Source organism: Eurosta solidaginis, chromosome 4 (assembly GCF_040869045.1).
Source record: "Eurosta solidaginis isolate ZX-2024a chromosome 4, ASM4086904v1, whole genome shotgun sequence".
Lineage (NCBI taxonomy): Eukaryota > Metazoa > Arthropoda > Insecta > Diptera > Tephritidae > Eurosta > Eurosta solidaginis.
The window spans coordinates 179,927,059-179,945,318 of NC_090322.1; the positions used below are offsets into that span (position 1 = coordinate 179,927,059).

The 18,260-nt window shown below is 40.6% G+C and overlaps 1 pseudogene; it reads left to right on the top strand.

Annotated features, from left to right (window-relative positions):
- Positions 1–2,557: 2,557 nt before the first annotated feature.
- The window catches only part of LOC137248739 (integrator complex subunit 3 homolog), a 32,712-nt pseudogene continuing 17,009 nt past the window's right edge, over positions 2,558–18,260 (top strand).

Sequence of the window (18,260 nt, forward strand, 5' to 3'; positions counted from 1 at the left end):
AATGACTAGTCAAATGACGTGGAGTGACGAGAGCGTTATTGCAAAGTAGTTAGTGCTGTGATTTCGAGCAGCTTATGCATTTCAACAAAACCAGCAAGATTGCGGTGTGTGGGAGGTTGGAACGGACGTGATTCCAAGCCACCCGCGCAAAATTACTTGTTTTCGTGATACGCGTGGTGTTTATTAACAAACGTACGTTAAAATAGGTGAATAAACCGAGTTTAAAACGAAGCGTAGAGGCTGACGAAGGTATGCATTTAGTTTTGTGCGATGAATGTAAAGAGGCCTTTATGCGCTGCCGTGGAACATTCTTTGTGTTGATTTGGGCCATGTTGTGTGAGAAACCCAAATTGTGGGGTGTTTGTTGATTTAAACACAACCCTGGCGGGAAGAGCCTATACTATCGAGTGTGGAAATTTGTAGAGCTGTCAATTCATTGGAGTGCGACAGCTGTGCGGTGCTGCCAATTTGGCAGCGTAACGATACCTAATGGTCCTGTCGCGAAAGTGTTTGAGGACATTCCCGTTTGAGTTCTGACGCGACGTGAATTCTGAAATGTTTCATTTTGTTTGTGGGTTTCTCTCATAAAGTTCATGTGGTTGAATTATTATTTCATAAAAGTTTCTGAACTTTCCGTTAGTTATTTTTATTAATCTTGAAAATTGTATCATAATCTCCAACCAGCTTTTTCGCAGTTAAGTTTAGGCTAATAACTTGAAAGGTCTCCTTCGAGAGTTATTTCTTCGGAGTTTAGGAGACACTCTTAAGCTAAGTTGGAGTTTAGAAGAAGGCTTCACTATGGAAAGTGAGTTACGTTTTTTTGTTCATATTTTGTTTTGTGAAATTCTGCTTGCCGTCGACCGCTGTTCATGTGACCAGCGCGTTTGGTTTTACTCATTTGCTGTTGTTTGTCTGGCAGCATTGTATATTTGTGTTGTTACGTTGTTACACTCGCTGAGTCTGTGCACATAACAGGCATTTATAGCGAGACAAGCGAAGTGGCAAGTTGCACGCAAGGAGAGAAAACATGTGAGTATATGAGTTGTAGTCCCTTTTTTTTTTTTTTTGGTTATGGGATCATCTTCCATAATATAATGGTACCACTTTCTTTCCTTTTCGTTCAGGGCATCGTTCGAACTTAGTCCCAATCTCCGCGTCACATTCTTGAATGTGCCGCGGGACTACAACCGCATAATATTGAAGGTGCGGTATTATGACGAGGGACCCTCGTGGTACAGCCGTTTTTATCGGGGTTATGAGGGGGTCCTTTGGGTGCTGGCAGACTCACCGGGCGGCCAGGAATTTGTGTGCCGGGTGTGTGGGCACACGTTCAGCTGTTTTACCACATTGAAAGCCCACCTCAATCTCCACATGGGTTTCGCATCCTATAAGTGCAGCTGCGGAAAGCGATACCCCTCGGCTTCCTCGCTGGGGTTGCATCGCCGGCGAAAGCATAGCTCGCAGTAAGCGGGATTACGTCGGTCTCTGCCTTGTCGGTGTGTAAATATATTTTTGAACAAATAAAATGTAATTTTTGGACGGTGAATGGACAAAGTTTTTCCTTTTTTTTTTTCTGTGTCCCGAACCATAGTGGTTGGTAGGGTGCGTCGGGCACCTACCTAGCTCGCGTAGGACTTGTTTGGGTTCCAGGCTAAAAGGACTGACGAAACTTGAGGTCGATTACCATTTATCGGAACTTCAAACCACACAAAAACAATTTCTGTCCTGGAAGCGAGACCACTGTTCCCCAAAGCTTAGGAATTTTGACATGTTTTTCTTTATGTTTGACATTTTGATTTTTCACTAACCTTTTAACAAAGAAAAAATGCAAATAACACCGAAAATTATTTCGGTCTCGAGTGGTTCACTTTTTTTTCACAAGAAAGCTGATTCTGATTGTGTTTTTAGGCACCACATTGTCAAAGTAAAACAAAATTTTTAATTTGTCGAAAAAGGTAAAGTTGTTCGGGTCCTAACACTCGAGTTTGTTGGATCCCGCGGATCCGATTTGTGATCCCATGGGGTCGCGCGCGATGTGTTTACGGCGTAAGAAAAAGACAAAAGCAGATGTCATCGAGTGGCAACCTTGTTCCGTTCATTCACAATGTCATTCATTCATGGGAGTAAGTATACACACATTTTAGAATGAATTTCCAGGAAACGTGGATTTTTTTTCTTATTTACTGACTAGCTCGACTAATCACATTTTTTTTTCTTCTCATTTCAGATTGCCGTCCATTTACGGATAGTAAAAATATAAAGTTGAAATATTAATCTAAGCTGGCCGCATACAAAGTATACATCGCAACATATTTCATAGATCGTGGCCGTACGTTGATTCAAAGATTTTATGATGAGCATATTTCATCTGCTGAAGGGCTTAGGTTGCGTTGTTAACTCGTTTGATGAAAACTGCTGGCTTTCTCGCTGAACGGCTTTACCCAAAATTTCATTTTATTTATGTGTCAATGTAGATTTTAATTAAAATCCATTAAATAGTTACGACATTAAGTAAGGAAAAAGGCACATATGCTCAAATTATGAATTAAAGAGTTGAATGTACCTTCAGCGAACAAGAGACTGTGACTTCGAACGCAACATTCCCCATGGAGGGTGCTCTGCAAATGGAGCAACACAGCAATCACAATCAATCGAGACGAGTTAGAAGAGAGATTTGAACGAGCATACCTAAGCCTACAACAGCAAATCACTGGATTTAATGAGAAAGATAGGCATGACATTTTGTCACAACTAGTATGCAAGGAGAAGCAACATGAGGATATTTCAATAGGATTTTTATATACCATGCTTACTAATCCAGTAATTGCACCAAAGGCTTGTCGAGACTTAACACTTGTCGCTCGTGATGGTATGAATATGGTTGTATCAAATCTTACTATATTGGTAGCTGAAAAATATGGCACATTAACAGAAGTGGCACGACGTCAACTCATTTGGTTATTGTGTGAACTCGTTAAACACCAAGTATTTTGGTGAAAAATATTGTATGGAATTGCCTTAGGCAAGTTGGTGGTGGTGACGTTTCGGTAAAAAAGGATTTTTCTTGTCGAGGGATTGCTCGATATTTTCATCGAGTGCCGTGCCTGGCTTGAGTCACAAGCCTTCCTCATGCAGACAGTATTTGACAGCTACGTACGACTTATAGAAGATCATGCTAGTCCATCATTGAATACGCTACGTCAAAAAGAAGTAAAATTTATTATATCATTAATACGTGAGCGCTTTTTGGATATAATATCTTTAGGAAGAGATTTTGTGAGGCTTTTACAAAACGTCACACGGGTTCCCGAATCCGAGCACCTGTGGCGTGACATTCTACATCACCCCGAAAGCTTACGTTCACCGGGATTTGGCAACTTTTACAACCTCGCACAAGCAGAAGGTTTTTTTGCAAAGCCGTTTAACTCCAGAAATCGAAAAAGACTAACATTTCTGGCATCATCAGTCAAATTTGGTAATCGAAAGCGCTATCAGGACTGGTTTCAGGACAAATATTTCGCAACACCAGAATCACATAGTTTGCGTTCGGATTTAATACGCTTTATACTAAATGTAATACATCCTGCAAACGGTATGTTTTGTTCGAATATTATCCCACGGGGGGCCCTAATCGGTTGGCTTATATCATCTTGTACAAATCCGATTGCATTGGCGAATGCTAAGCTATCATTATTTTACGACTGGCTCTTTTTTTTTTTTTTGATCCAATCAAGGATAATATTATGAACATGGAACTGGGCATTTTAGTAATGTATCATTCAATACGTAATCATCCCTTTGTTAGCAGCACATTATTGGATTTTCTTTGCCGTATTATGAAAAAATTTGATGTAAGGCATGAGGATAAAATACGTACAGGCGTGTATAATTCATTGAATAAGATACTCGAGAAGCAGGTCATTCCAAATTTACAGCCACTATTCGAATTACCAAAATTAGATCGTGAGCTGCGTAATTTAATTCGGGAAAATTTTCGAGAATTTGTCTCACAGTGCAGTGACAAGCAATCCTTTAATAGCAACACTACGGTCATGGAATTCATAGGAAATGATTTTTGTGCCGTTAGCGGTGCGGATGGTCGTATAAGCATACTAGAGGTAAAGCGCGCAGTTTAAGAAGATCTTTTGAAGCAGAAACCGCAAAGTGACATTTTTCACAAATTTGATGGCAGCGGAGATGCAGCCCCATGCACTGGTATTTCAACGTAGGAAAAGGAGATAGCTACCGTTCGCGAAGATGGACGTTTGAATATAGTCAATGCTAATGGTGTGCACACTGTATATCGCACTATCGGTGCGGACAGTGTATCGCTTATGGCTGTAAAATATATTAACCCGCATGAGATGCTTACAGCAAATCGTATGGATGGCATACGCATGTTTGTTGTACGTAGCTGCAGTGGGTGAAGTAGCTGTGACTGCTTTTATGACGTCTTGCGAAGAAGAGAAACGTTCCAATTATGGGTCTGCTCTTTTTCACATCCCCCACAAGATGGGTTGCGGGACTATGAGCACATTAATACTTGAAGCATAATTAATATCTGACCGTTATCGGAAAAACCTCGTTGACCAGGTAATTATAAACCCAGTAGCGCTGAATTTGATGACGAATTAGTTTCTCAGTCTTGTTTTGAAATTTGCAGGTGTGTACAGGAAATACGTGCGAGGCAACTACACAAACAATTGCAGATCAAGAATCACGTTCCTCAAACGATGCATTAGCGATTGGACCGACATTGCGACCAAGAACGTAAGTCGAATTTAATTTGGTGGAAACGACCACGTTAGTTTATAATAAGTTCTTTTATACTGGTTTTAAAACGGTTTGACAAGCCAACCTAATGTAAACGCACGCAAGTCATTTTCAGTCAAAAATGTCTCATGCACATACAACTTGTATGAGAGCAGGCCAAATTGAATTTGCTGCGTGAAAAAAAAAAATGAACTGTGCGAATAAATATTGATTTGAAAAATGTAGAAATTGCACACAACTTGAAATGTCAAACTAAATCAGATATCAGATCAAGCAAACTTGAAAAATGCATTTAAAACTTTTGATAGTAAAAGTTAGAGAGCTTAGGTCAGTTAATTTAGCCTGTTTAGATGTGATCTCTGTATCGTGTGACGTCATAATAAAAAGCTGTATAAAACGGCGCATCTGTTAACATCGTCGTTGACGGATGGAATGATTGAGCGTCATATGAGGAAATATCTAAACCAGTCGGAAAGTTCGACAAAATGCGTATGAAAATGCTTTTAAATGTAAAAATTATAGCGCTAAGATCAGTAAATTAACTAAGCAGAGATGAGATATTAGATCCCATATCATCGTGTTAAACCAAAACCAAAGCTTTTTAAAGTATATCACGTGAGAGATCATAGCAAATCGTATTAAATGAAGTCACGTCGTATCATGTGTGTCCAAATCAGTTGATGCAGATCATATGATTCAATTTGAAACAATGTTCGCCCATATGGCGATGTAAAACGTTTATGAACGTCGGGTCATAGGTACACCCCGCACACGTGCAGTAGTATGTGCGTCAAAATCTGAGAGGATGTTCATTGATTTTTAGTTGATGAACCTCAACGACGTATGCTCTTATCGACAAATAGCTGACACTTCCACTATTTGCAAATGTCAATACTTCCAATGATGTAACATTGGTTTCAAGTAATTATCCTTTTCAGAAGCTGGCGCCCGTGGCAGACCGTGAGTCTGCGTCAGGGTTCTCGTGTCCTCGCTCTGGGTGAGCGAGTGAATTTTGGATGGGTTTTTGAAGATTATTAAATATAATGGGCCGAATGCCTTTAGGTTCTGTAGCGGATTGCGTAACTGCGTTAGGATTGTTGGTTGGCCTCGTTTAGGGTGAACGAGAGCTGGGATATCGGTGTGTTGGCCTCGTTCGGGGTGAACGAGAGCTGGGTTATTTTCTGGTGAAGGGAGGGATATGGAGGAACGGAGGGATTGTTAGGAGCACGTCGCCTTCTCGCAATCCGTATCTTCCGGTGGAAGAAGGATCAGTTTGACCAAAGGTCGTCTGACTTGACCCTTCTCGGTTTTGAGGTCGACTACGCGTGCTCGGTTATCTTCGCCGGGGTGTACGTTGACGACTCTACCTAACCTCCATTCGTTGGGAGATAAGTTGTCCTCTTTGAGGACGGCGAGATCTCCCACTTGAATGTTTTCTTTGGGATGCTTCCACTTCACTCGTTTTTGACGTTCGGATAGATATTCCACCTTCCATCGCTTGCAGAAAGTATGATGGAGGGCTTTGAGTTTCTGCCACCGATTTATCATCGAGGCAGGGCTCTCACTCGCATCCGGCTCTGGCGGAGCCAGTAGATGGCTGCCAGTGAGGAAATGTCCTGGGGTGAGCGGCTCTAGGTCCGTCGGGTCATTGGACGCCGGGCTGAGCGGCCGCGAGTTCAGGCATGCCTCGATGCGGCACAAGAGGGTATGGAATTCTTCGAAGGTGAATTTGTGTGGTGACGCTATCTTTTTGAAATGGCTTTTGAAGCTTTTCACTCCAGCCTCCCACAGCCCTCCCATATGGGGAGCGCCCGCAGGGATGAAATGCCAAGTGAGTGACTGGCAGCATGAGACATGGCGAGACAGCATTGTCCCGGGCTTGTGAAATGAAAGTTTTGAATTCCGATCGTAGGGATCGTGAAGCTCCGACAAAGTTTGTACCGTTGTCGGAGTAGACGTTTTTGGGACATCCGCGTCTAGATATAAAACGGGCAAAAGCCGCAAGAAATGATGGGGTGCTGAGGTCAGTAGTGGCCTCCAGATGAATCGCTCGTGTGGAAAAACACACGAAAAGGCAGACATAGCCTTTGGATAGTCGACACCCTCTGCCGCGGTAACTTTTAATGTCGAAGGGTCCGGCGAAGTCGACTCCAGTATTCGTGAATGCACGGCTGAATGTCGTGCGTTCACGAGGGAGAATACCCATAAGTTGGGTCTGAGCACGCTTTCGGTGTATCGTGCAAACTTTGCAATTATGAATGGTTGCCCTAATCATGGTTTTGATGTTAGGTATCCAGTATTGGGTGCGTATCAGACGCAACATGAGTTGATTTTCCCCATGCAGACTTTGTTGATGAAACATTAGGACTGTAAGCCGGGATAACCGACAGTTGTATGGGAGGAGGATTGGGTGGCGTTCAGTAAAAGCTAAGTCCTTTGACGCCCCGAGTCGCCCTCCTACCCGAATGATGCCATGTTGGTCTAGATAGGGATTAAGTGAGAGTATTGCACTTTTCCCTGCAATTGGTTTTCCGGCCTTTAGATCACTATATTCGGAACTATAGTGTTGTTTCTGATAGATTTTAATTAAGATTTGGGTTACTGATTTGATCTCATCAGGAGAGATTAAAGGTGACTCGACCTGAAATGATTTTTTTGTTTTGGGGTGAGTTCTTCGGTAGAACCTCATTACGTATGAGAGCACCCGTAAAGCCCTAGGTAGGTCTGAAAAGCGTTGAAGAACATCGATAGTATTTACTGTTGTTGTTGCGCAGGTCTTCGCCCTCTTTACCTCTACGGAGGTGATGTAGTCACTTTCTTGTGCTGGCCATTGGGAAGTGTCTTCTTGCAGCCAAGAAGGTCCCTGCCACCACAACGAATTGTTGACCAATTCAGACGCAGGTAATCCTCTGCTACCTAAATCTGCTGGGTTAGATTCTGAGTTTACGTGCAACCAGTCCTTATTTCCGACCATGTCGATGATCTTGGTGATCCGATGTGCGACGAAAGTGGACCAGGAACACGGCGGTTTCCTTATCCATGCGAGGACGATAGTTGAATCCGTCCAAAGGTGCACGTTCACTGGTCCCAACTTGAGGTTCCTGAAAATTGATTCGGTGATTTCCGCTAACAGCACGGCTCCGCAAAGTTCCAAACGTGGAAGAGAAAGAGTTTTCACTGGGGCTACTCGGGTTTTGGCTAGAAGCAGGTTCGTGCAGACATTATCATCCGTTTTGACGCGCATGTAAATGGCTGCTGCATAAGCCTTCTCGGATGCGTCACAAAATCCATGGATCTCGATGTCGGTTCCTGGTGAAAAGTTGACCCATCTAGGTATCCGGATTTTATCGATTTCATGGTATTGGTCGGTGAAGGTTTTCCATCGTTCCAGCGTACTGGTAGATACTGGTTCGTCCCAAGCGGTGCCTTCCAACCAAATACTCTGCATGAGTATTTTTGCCACAATGACCATTGGTGCCAGCCATCCCAAGGGATCGAAAAGTTTGGCGATTGCTGATAGTATCGCTCTCTTCGTAATGTTTTCCGGGTTGTCCAGCGTCCCTGCTTGAAAATAAAATAAGTCGGAGAGGGCATTCCATCGAATGCCTAACGCTTTAACTGAACTGGTATCTTCAAATGCCAGGAAGTTTTCATTGAGTAGGTCTGCTTTGGGGATGTCCCTTAGAATGTCCTCTGAATTGGATGTCCATTTGCGAAGTGGAAAGCCCGCTGAGTGTAGGACTTGACGAATTTCATTTCTGGCTTTAATAGTCGATGTGATCGTATGTCCACCCGCTAACACGTCATCTACATACATGTATTCTCGTAGTATGTTAGCCGCTATAGGGTGTGAGTCTGACACGTCGTGTGCCAGTTGTAGGAGCGTTCTTATCGCGAGATATGGAGCGCAATTCACTCCGAAGGTAACCGTCTTTAATTCATAAAGACTAATAGGGTCATTCGGGGACTTGCGATGCACCATACGTTGAAATTTGGTGTGCTTATCGTTCACCCAAATTTGTCGATACATCTTTTCGATGTCGCTATTGAAGACGAAATGGTATAGTCTCCAACGTAAGATAAGGATGGGTAGATCGGCTTGTAGAACTGGGCCTGGGAGGAGAATATCGTTTAGGCTATTACCGTTGGCCGCAGGGCTCGAGGCATTAAATACTACGCGTACCTTTGTTGTGGTACTTTCTGCTTTAATAACGGCGTGGTGGGGCAGGAAGTAATGATCCGAACCGTCGGATGGGATATTCTTTTTTAATTTTCTCATATGTCCAAGCGTTTCATATTCTGACAACACTCGAACATATTCTTTTCCTAAATCTGGGTTTTTTATTAGCCGCCCCTCATTCCGGAAGAATTGAGAGCATGCACACTTCAGGGATGGTCCCAAGTTAATATTGTTAGGGTAATCCTGACGGAATGGTAGTGACACGGTGTACCTTCCATTCTCACTTCGCTGCGTTGTTTCTTTAAATAGTTGTTCGCAGTACCTTTCATCCTCATTTAATATTTTATTTTTGGGTACATTTTCTACCTCCCAGAAAGCTTTGAGTTGGTTGTCTAACGCAACCTCGTTGTAGAAAGACATAATGCTCTTCGTTGGATTCGGTGATTCGATACGACCGGTTAGTATCCAACCGAACACTGTCTCTTGGGCTAAGAGTGTGTTTAGCACATTCTTCTTTATACCGCTCATTATAATTTGGGGATATATGTCTCCGCCAAGTATGAGGTCTACGTCTTCGTTGACGTAGAACCTCTTGTCTGCCAAAACCAAGTCTGGGAATGCCTGCATAGTCATTGCGTTGATATGGCAGGATGGAAGATTCCCAGTGAGTTTCGCTAGAACTAGTACGGGTGTAGTCAGGCTGAAGCAGGGATCCACTGGTGAACGTAATTCGATGTTGGCTGCTTCTTTCACCTGAGCTGACACCGCATTTGTGATGCCTGAAACATGGGCATGCATTTTCCTCGCTGGCAAATTGATTCTGCGTTTCAGTCTTTCAGTTATAAAGGAACATTCAGACCCAGAATCAATTAATGCCCGCGCGGAGAAGTCGGTACCATTATGGTGAATGTGTACGCGAGCAGTTCCTAATAGCACGCCTGTGCTGGAATTGGCATGGCAGGATTTCACATTCTGATTCGCAGAGGAAGGTGGTTTTCCCGATTCCTGTCTTTTCCTTACCTGTGCCGAAGTTGATGGGGCATTATCCGCATCTTTGAAGGGATTTCGTACCGCCGGTTGCTGAAGTGTGTCCGCATGCAGGAGCGTGTGGTGACGAGAGTGGCATTTGGAACAGTTGTATGAACTGGTGCACCTCGTCACTGTGTGTCCTGGGGATAAACAATTCAGGCAGCCATTTGTGGATTTGACGAATTTAATCCTTTCTACTGGGTTTAAATCGCAAAAACGTGAACAGTTGCGTAATCTGTGCTCCGTAGATTTGCACATTTTACACATTGATTTTGTTGTTTGCTTGGTTACTTTGGTTTGAAAAGCACCAAGTCTTTTTGTAGGGTTGTCCGTCGACTGGCGCGACGTGTTTGATTTTTGCACTTTAGAAGTGGCATTCCCTGTAAAACCAGACACGGTTTCAAGTGTCTGGAAACGATTTGACAAGAATTTGTCCATATTCTCCCACTTGGATATGTCCGTCTTGTGATCAATGCACTGCTCCCATAGAGCCAACGTGTTTTCAGGTAATTTTGTCGAACATAAATAGGTAATAATCGCATCCCAATTTGAAACATCGATCTGATGTGTTTTTAAAGATGCCAGGCAATTATTTATGTCGCGCTGTAAGGTTTTGATAGAGCTGCCGCACTCGCTATCTATCTTTTTTAGATTAAACAAAATTTGTAGTTGTGAGTTTACGAGAATCCGCTTATTCTCGTATCTCTCACATAGGTTTTTCCAGGCTGTTTCGAAGCCTTCATTTGTCAAGGGACATTTCTTGACGATGTCCTTTGCCTCACCTTGAGTTTTCTGATTGAGGTGGAACAACTTTTCTACCGGGCTTAGGCGACTGTTGTTTTTGTATATGGCCGTGAACAGGTCACGAAACGTAGGCCAAGATAGGTAGTCGCCCTTGAACACCTCAGTATCACAAGCTGGCAGGCGGATACTATGTTCGCGCGCACGTTCTCCCTCAGGTTTGACTGCCCTATCTTTTTCCTCCTTCAATTTGGCTTGAAGTTCAGCCATGTTCGACATGCATCTTAGGAATACGGCATATGCCGCTTTATGCTTGATCTTGACCGCTGCAATTTTCTTTGCGTCGAGCGTGTCAGAGCCAAGCAACTCCTCTAGGGCGTTCTCTGCTTTTTCCCACTCAGCTTGCAACTCTCTTTGCTGTATTGCAAGAGTGTGCACAGTGTGCAGAGCCGCATTGATGTCATTAAAATCGGCCTCGAATTCGATTATTCGATCGGCCAATCTAATATATGATTCCATGTTCATGGATTAAAATTTGTGACCAAATTAAAAAGGGGTTATAAAACTGAAAAAACCTGTGCGAATCACCCAACCAACAATGATTAAAATATAGAAAAACTCTTTATTTAACGCTTTCAATTTGTTTATTTTTTCACTGACTTTGCAGCTTATTTGTGCCGTAAAACAGGGAGCAGGGGGAAGCAACACCAATGTGTTTTGTGTAAATAAAGGGGGCCACTCGCCACTTCCAAGTTAAATTGTATTGTATACTAAGTGCGCGCGTTGATATAAACTCGACGAAAAGTGTGAAACCGTGAAATAGATCTTATGCAACAAAGAACAAAAAACTGTGTAACAAGACTGATTAAGGAAATTAGTGAAAATAATAGTGACGCAAAAGAAATTAAATTTTGCCGCAGTCAAATGGCGTGAAATTTTTGTGAAAGTGAGGTTATGTGCACCTCTTCCCTGTGCTGTGTCTGGAGAGCCTTACCGCTGGTGGGGGGACAGACCAGATAGTCACAAGGAATCTTAACCGACGTTAATGCAACGCGTTTGCACTTATTTTCTTTTTTGGCACTACACAGTTTTTTCACACTTTTCGCGGTTAACTACAATCACGTATGGCACTTTAAATGATTTTTCGCACTTTTTATTTATTGTTTTTAACCAACCAAAAAAAATGTGGCAAGAAATATTGCACTTACTCTTCTGGCTTTTTATGGCGATTTGTATAGTGGTGCTTATGTGGCAAGTAGTTTGTGTGATGCAGTGGCTTCCGCTGGCTGTCGCTTGCTCAGTGTTTTGACGTTGGTATTAAATAATAGACTTTTTTGTTGGTGGGCAAAATACTTTTCCTGATGAATTTTTCAGGCTAATTATGTTGTGGACTGTATTGCTAAGGTGCTGTTTCCAATTCCTGGTGAGATAGGACCAAATGTTCGGCCGGTGTGCGTCTAATCCTGGAGAGGTGGGCGCACCAGGTCGATCTCAGCGGGAGTAAGCGGGTTGGAAATGAAAATAAGCAAAATAGACGAGATTTCTCGGTATAATATATGTGATTTATTGGGTAAATGTAAAACTAGCAATAGTTACAATATTACCTGAATAAACGCAGAAATACGGCAGAGATCGCTGGCGACAGATGTTAACTGGTTGGCTGTAGAAATCAAAGAGGCCGGTTGTATAGCAAGCCACAACCGTTGACCCGCAAAATCCTCCGTTTTGGAGGGGAAAGGCACCCACACATCAACCACGACATGCATATGCATGAGTGCTGACAAAAAGCACACATACACGTGCATGTACGTGCAGGCACATGCATGTGGCGGCGATGGTGTGGGTGGTTACAAATTAATTCGAGTATCGATTTGCAGAGTTGCATTGGGGGGGTCGCAATCAGATGCGGAAAAGTTAGGCATCCTGCCTAAACAGAGGGTTTTAAAAGGGAGTGGTGGTTGTTGTATAGGTGGTCGCCTTTTCGAGATATCGCCATAAAAGTGGACCAGGGGTGACTCTAGAATGCGTTTGTACGATATGGGTATCAAATGAAAGGTGTTTATGAGTATTTTAAAAGGGAGTAATCCTTAGTTCCATAGGTGGACGCCGTTTCGAGATATCGCCATAAAGGTGGACCAGGGGTGACCCTAGTTTTTGTTTGTACAATATGGGTATCAAAAGAAAGGTGTTAATGAGTATTTTAAAAGGGAGTGGGCCTAAGTTCTATAGGTGTACGCCTTTTCGAGGTATCGCAATAAAGGTGGACCAGGGGTGACTCTAGACTTTGTTTGTACGATATGGGTATCAAATGAAAGGTGTTAATGAGTATTTTTAAAAGGGAGTGGCCTTCGTTTTATAGGTGTTCGCCTTTTCGAGATATCGCCATAAAGGTGGACCAGGGGTGACTTTAGAATATGTTTGTACAATATGGGTATCAAAAGAAAGGTGTTAATGAGTATTTTAAAAGGGATTGGGCCTTAGTTCTATAGGTGGACGATGCTTCGAAATACCGCCATAAAGGTGGACCAGGGGTGACTCTAGAATGTGTTTGTACGATATGGGTATCAAATTAAAGGTATTATTGAGAGTTTTAAAAGTGAGTGGTGGTAGTTGTATATGTGAAGGCATTTTCCAGATATCGACCAAAATGTGGACCAGGGTGACCCAGAACATCATCTGTTGGATACCGCTAATTTATTTATATATGTAATACCTGCCAAGATTTTAAGGGTTTTTTATTTCGCCCTGCAGACATTTTTCATTTTCTTCTACTTAATATGGTAGGTGTCACAACCATTTTATAAAGTTTTTTCTAAAGTTATATTTCGCGTCAATAAAACAATCCAATTACCTTACCATGTTTCATCCCTTTTTTCGTATTTGGTATAAAATTATGGCATTTTTTTCATTTTTCGTAATTTTCGATATCGAAAAAGTGGGCGTGGTCATAGTCGGATTTCGTTCATTTTCCATACCAAGATAAAGTGAGTTCAAGTAAGCACGTGAACTAAGTTCATTAAACATATGCCGATTTTTGCTCAAGTTATCGTGTTAACGGCCATGCGGAAGGACAGACGGACGACTGTGTATAAAAACTGGGCGTGGCATCAACCGATTTCGCCCATTTTCACAGAAAACAGTTAACGTTATAAAATCTATGCCCATACCAAATTTCAAAAGGATTGGTTAGTTTTTGTTCGATTTATGGCATTAAAAGAATTCTAGACAAATTAAATGAAAAAGGGCGGAGCCACGCCCATTTTGAAATTTTCTTTTATTTTTTTATTTTGTTGCACCATATCATTACTGGAGTTGAATGTTGACATAATTTACTTATATACTGTAAAGATATTAAATTTTTTGTTAAAATTTTACTTAAAAAAAATTTTGTTTTTAAAAGTAGGCGTGGTCCTTCTCCGATTTTGCTAATTTTTATTGAGCGCACATATAGTAATAGCAGTAACGTTCCTGCCAAAGTTCATCATGATATCTTCAACGACTGCCAAATTACAGCTTGCAAAACTTCTAAATTACCTTCTTTTAAAAGTGGGCGGTGCCACGCCCATTGTCCAAAATTTTACTAATTTTCTATTCTGCGTCATAAGTTCAACTCATCTACCAAGTTTCGTCGCTTTATCTGTCTTTTGTAATGAATTATCGCACTTTTTCGGTTTTTCGAAATTTTCGATATTGAAAAAGTGGGCGTGGTTATAGTCCGATATCGTTCATTTTAAATAGCAATCTGAGATGAGTGCTCAGGAATATACATACCAAATTTCATCAAGATACCTCAAAATTTACTCAAGTTATCGTGTTAACGGACGGACGGACGGACGGACGGGCATGGCTCAATCAAATTTTTTTTCGATCCTGATTATTTTGATATATGGAAGTCTATATCTATCTCTATTCCTTTATATATGTACAACCAACCGTTATCCAATCAAACTTAATATACTCTGTGAGCTCTGCTCAACTGAGTATAAAAATACCCAGGTTGCGCAATTTCAACGTATACCTCAAAACGTATGTATGGTATAAAGAGTGAAATATCTAGCTATGCTCTGTTTCTATTTAGTTAAAAGTTCAATTTATGAATTAAATTACCCATATGTTTAACTTTTTTTTAAATTTATTTATGTTTATACTATATCCTAACAATCTTTATCAGAATTTGATTTTACTATGTAGTCGAAATAATTATGTGTTCGACTTTGACGCTTATTCAGTTTAGGATCGGTTTCTCTTATGAGAAACCAGCAGTAATCACCCATCATTGCGACGTCCCAGAATCCTTGATATCGAGTCTCAATTAATTTCATTTGCTGATGAAACCTTTCGCCATGTTCGTCACTTTCTTCGCCAAGATTTGCCGGAAAAAAGCTCAAATGTGAGTGCAGAAAGTGAGTTTTTAAAGACATATTTACGCCTGGAGAGAAAATATTAGTTAGGTAAACAAGTTACAGAATTTTGGAAAATTAATTTTAATAAGCCTTCAATATTTACCCATTTTCGCATAATTATTGATTAAGTCGTTCACTATCTGCTCGTAGTTAGGGCTTTTGTGTCTACCGAGAAAAGAAGTAACGACTTTTCAAAGGATTCCCACGCTGCTGCCTCAACTGATGAGTGTAGTCCTTTGAATTGATTATTTTTGATCAACTTTTTTATTTGTGGTCCAACAAAAATACCTTCCTTTATCTTGGTTTGAGAAATATCTGGAAAAATTGTTTTCAAATAGTCGAATGCTTCGCCTTCTTTGTCCAAACCCTTAACAAAGTTTTTAGTGAGACCGAACTTGATGTGTAAGTATGGAAGTATGATTTTCTCTTTCTTGACAAGAGGGGTGTATTTGATGTTATCCACACCAACGGTAAACTCGACTCTTTCCGGCCAATCCTTTCTGACGTAGTGGTCCTCACGAGCTCGGCTATGCCACTTGCAGAGGAAGCAGGAGTGCTTGGTATAGCTACTTTCTAGACCGCACAGCATTGCAATGACTTTGTGATCAGAACATATTTTCCAATCATGCTCTTCGTATTTGATAAATTTGGGTATTTTTTGCATTTCCTCGTAGGTTTTCTTTGTATTTACTGCATGTGCTAGCGGGATAGAAGGCTTTTTGTTACCAATATGCAATAATACAGCCTTTAAACTCAGTTTATTGCTGTCTATGAACAATCGCCACTCTTTTGAATCATATGTTTGACCAAACTCTTTGCATAAAACAGGAATGTCGTTGCAGTAGCATATACTGTCTTTCTTGGTATAGTGTTTGGAAAATGGTTCGTGACGAGTTCTACCATATATCACCTTAACATCGGGTGACACAAATTTAAATTGTTGCATACGAGAAGTGTGGATTTCGGCCTTTTCCTTGGATAGTTCCAAATCTCTTATCCAATCATTATGTTATGCTTGTGACAGAACGTTTCTCTCGTTCCCCATGCGAAATTCAGTACAACTTGATTCCCCGCACTCAGATATTACTGTTGACAATAGAACTGGATCCGCAACTGCCGTTGAATGTAGTACTGGTAATGTCACTGTAGGTACGCTGGCATAGGTTACTCTTCTTGATCTTCCAACGCCAATTGCTTTTGTTTGACAAATGTAACACTCTATTGAATGGCTAGTAGGTTCTCTCCATATCATTGGTGTATCAAACTTTATTTGTTGTCCTGATTCCGACTGAATCAATTCTACTCGACACGATGTACACAAAGTGTTCGGTGTCCATGGTTTTTCAGCATTTTTAGGCTCAATGCCAAAATGCTTGGAGTATAAATTTTCATATGAACTGAGAACACTCGTCGTCGCCTTATGATAGTATATTGGCCACACATGAAACAGAACATATCTGGATCGTTATTACACTCAAATTCTCGCGCCCTTTTACTCATTTTATTTTTTTAATAAATCACGGTTTTGAAATTTGACTTATGAACTGAACTATCTCCGGCGAGCCTTGCAGATGTTATGAAGTGTCAAGGCGCTCTAACTCATATTTATACTCGGAACAAGAATAAAATTGAAAAAATCAAGTCTTACCTAGATAGAAAGGTTCCTCTTTATACGAAGCCGGGAAAAGAAAATACTACCTGCTTTAGATGTAGGCTTTAAAAATTTCCTTTCGATGCAACCACTCTACCTACTATAAAACAATTCGAGTATTAAAAGTACTATTTGATTTATTTAAAGAAAAAGTATTATCATAGTTATGGTGTTATTCGTTTATCCGGACTTTTTACCTTTACTTTGCCCTCATCAATTGGCGCAAATTTAATATATGTATGTATATATACATTGAAGTTGCGCAACCTGGGTATTTTTATTTGATCGCTTATAACTTACGTAGTTTTCCATCGATTTTCTTCGATGATACCTTATATTTTTTCCAATTAAACAGAGCTTTACGTAAAGAAAAAAGATCTGGAAAAAAGTTGTGGTTTTGGAATGCTGCCCTCGCAAAGAGTAATTTTTTCATATTTTTTCATAAAAAAAAAAACAAACATCTGAAATGATAAGCTAATATCTCGAAAACTGTCTTGTTGAGCAAAAAACAATGTATGATACATTTATAGCAAATTTTACCGTCCTTCCGATTCTGTAAACCTTTTTGCAATAGCTTAACCCGTTCGTGAGATATACGTCATTAAAGGGAGCCATCTTTTTGGTTTTTTCGAATAACGGTAAATTATTAACTCAATTTTCGAAATTAGGGGGTGATTTTACATACGAACTTCATAACGGCGTTTTTGGTAAAGAGAAAAAGTTGAAATTCGTGGTCCACTGTAATTGGTTCATTTTGAGTATACCTGGTTTTGCAGAAGTCAATAGCAAATAAATCATAATGTCGTAAGTTTCTAGCTGGAACAATGAGTTTAATACAACGCAATAAAAACGGACAATCAATATTCCCATTGAGAACATCACGAATAAAAACTAAGCCAGATATAAATCGCCTACTGGCAAGAGTATGCAGACTGATCAGTCTGCACCGCGGAACATAAGATGGAATAGGCATATTAAACCTAATACTGGATAATGCAAATTTAAAAACTTTTTTTGTATATGTTCAAGTCTATTGGAATGCACTTCATAAAACGGATTCCAGATTATAGAAGCATATTCCAATTTGGACCTTACAAATATACTAAACAGCAATTTTTTAGTATAAGGATCCTTAAGTTCTGAACTATTTCGTCTAATGAAAGCTAGAGAGGAATATGCTTTAGGTATAATGTAATTCAAGTGATCAATAAACGTGAAATTAGAGTCAAAAACAACCCCAAGGTCTTTGATTTTGTAACCAGAACTGAGGACAGAGCCAGAAATAAAGTACGAAGATATGAGTAGCAATAAAATTTTGTTGAAGGTGACCGAGCAGTATTTTTCGATATTGCTCATTAGCATATTGCGATCACACCATTCCTCGAATTTGTTAACCTCATTTTGCATAATTTGAATATCAGAGAAGGTTGTTATTTTTTTTTTTTTTGTTTAATTTTAAATCATCGGCATAAAGTAGATATTC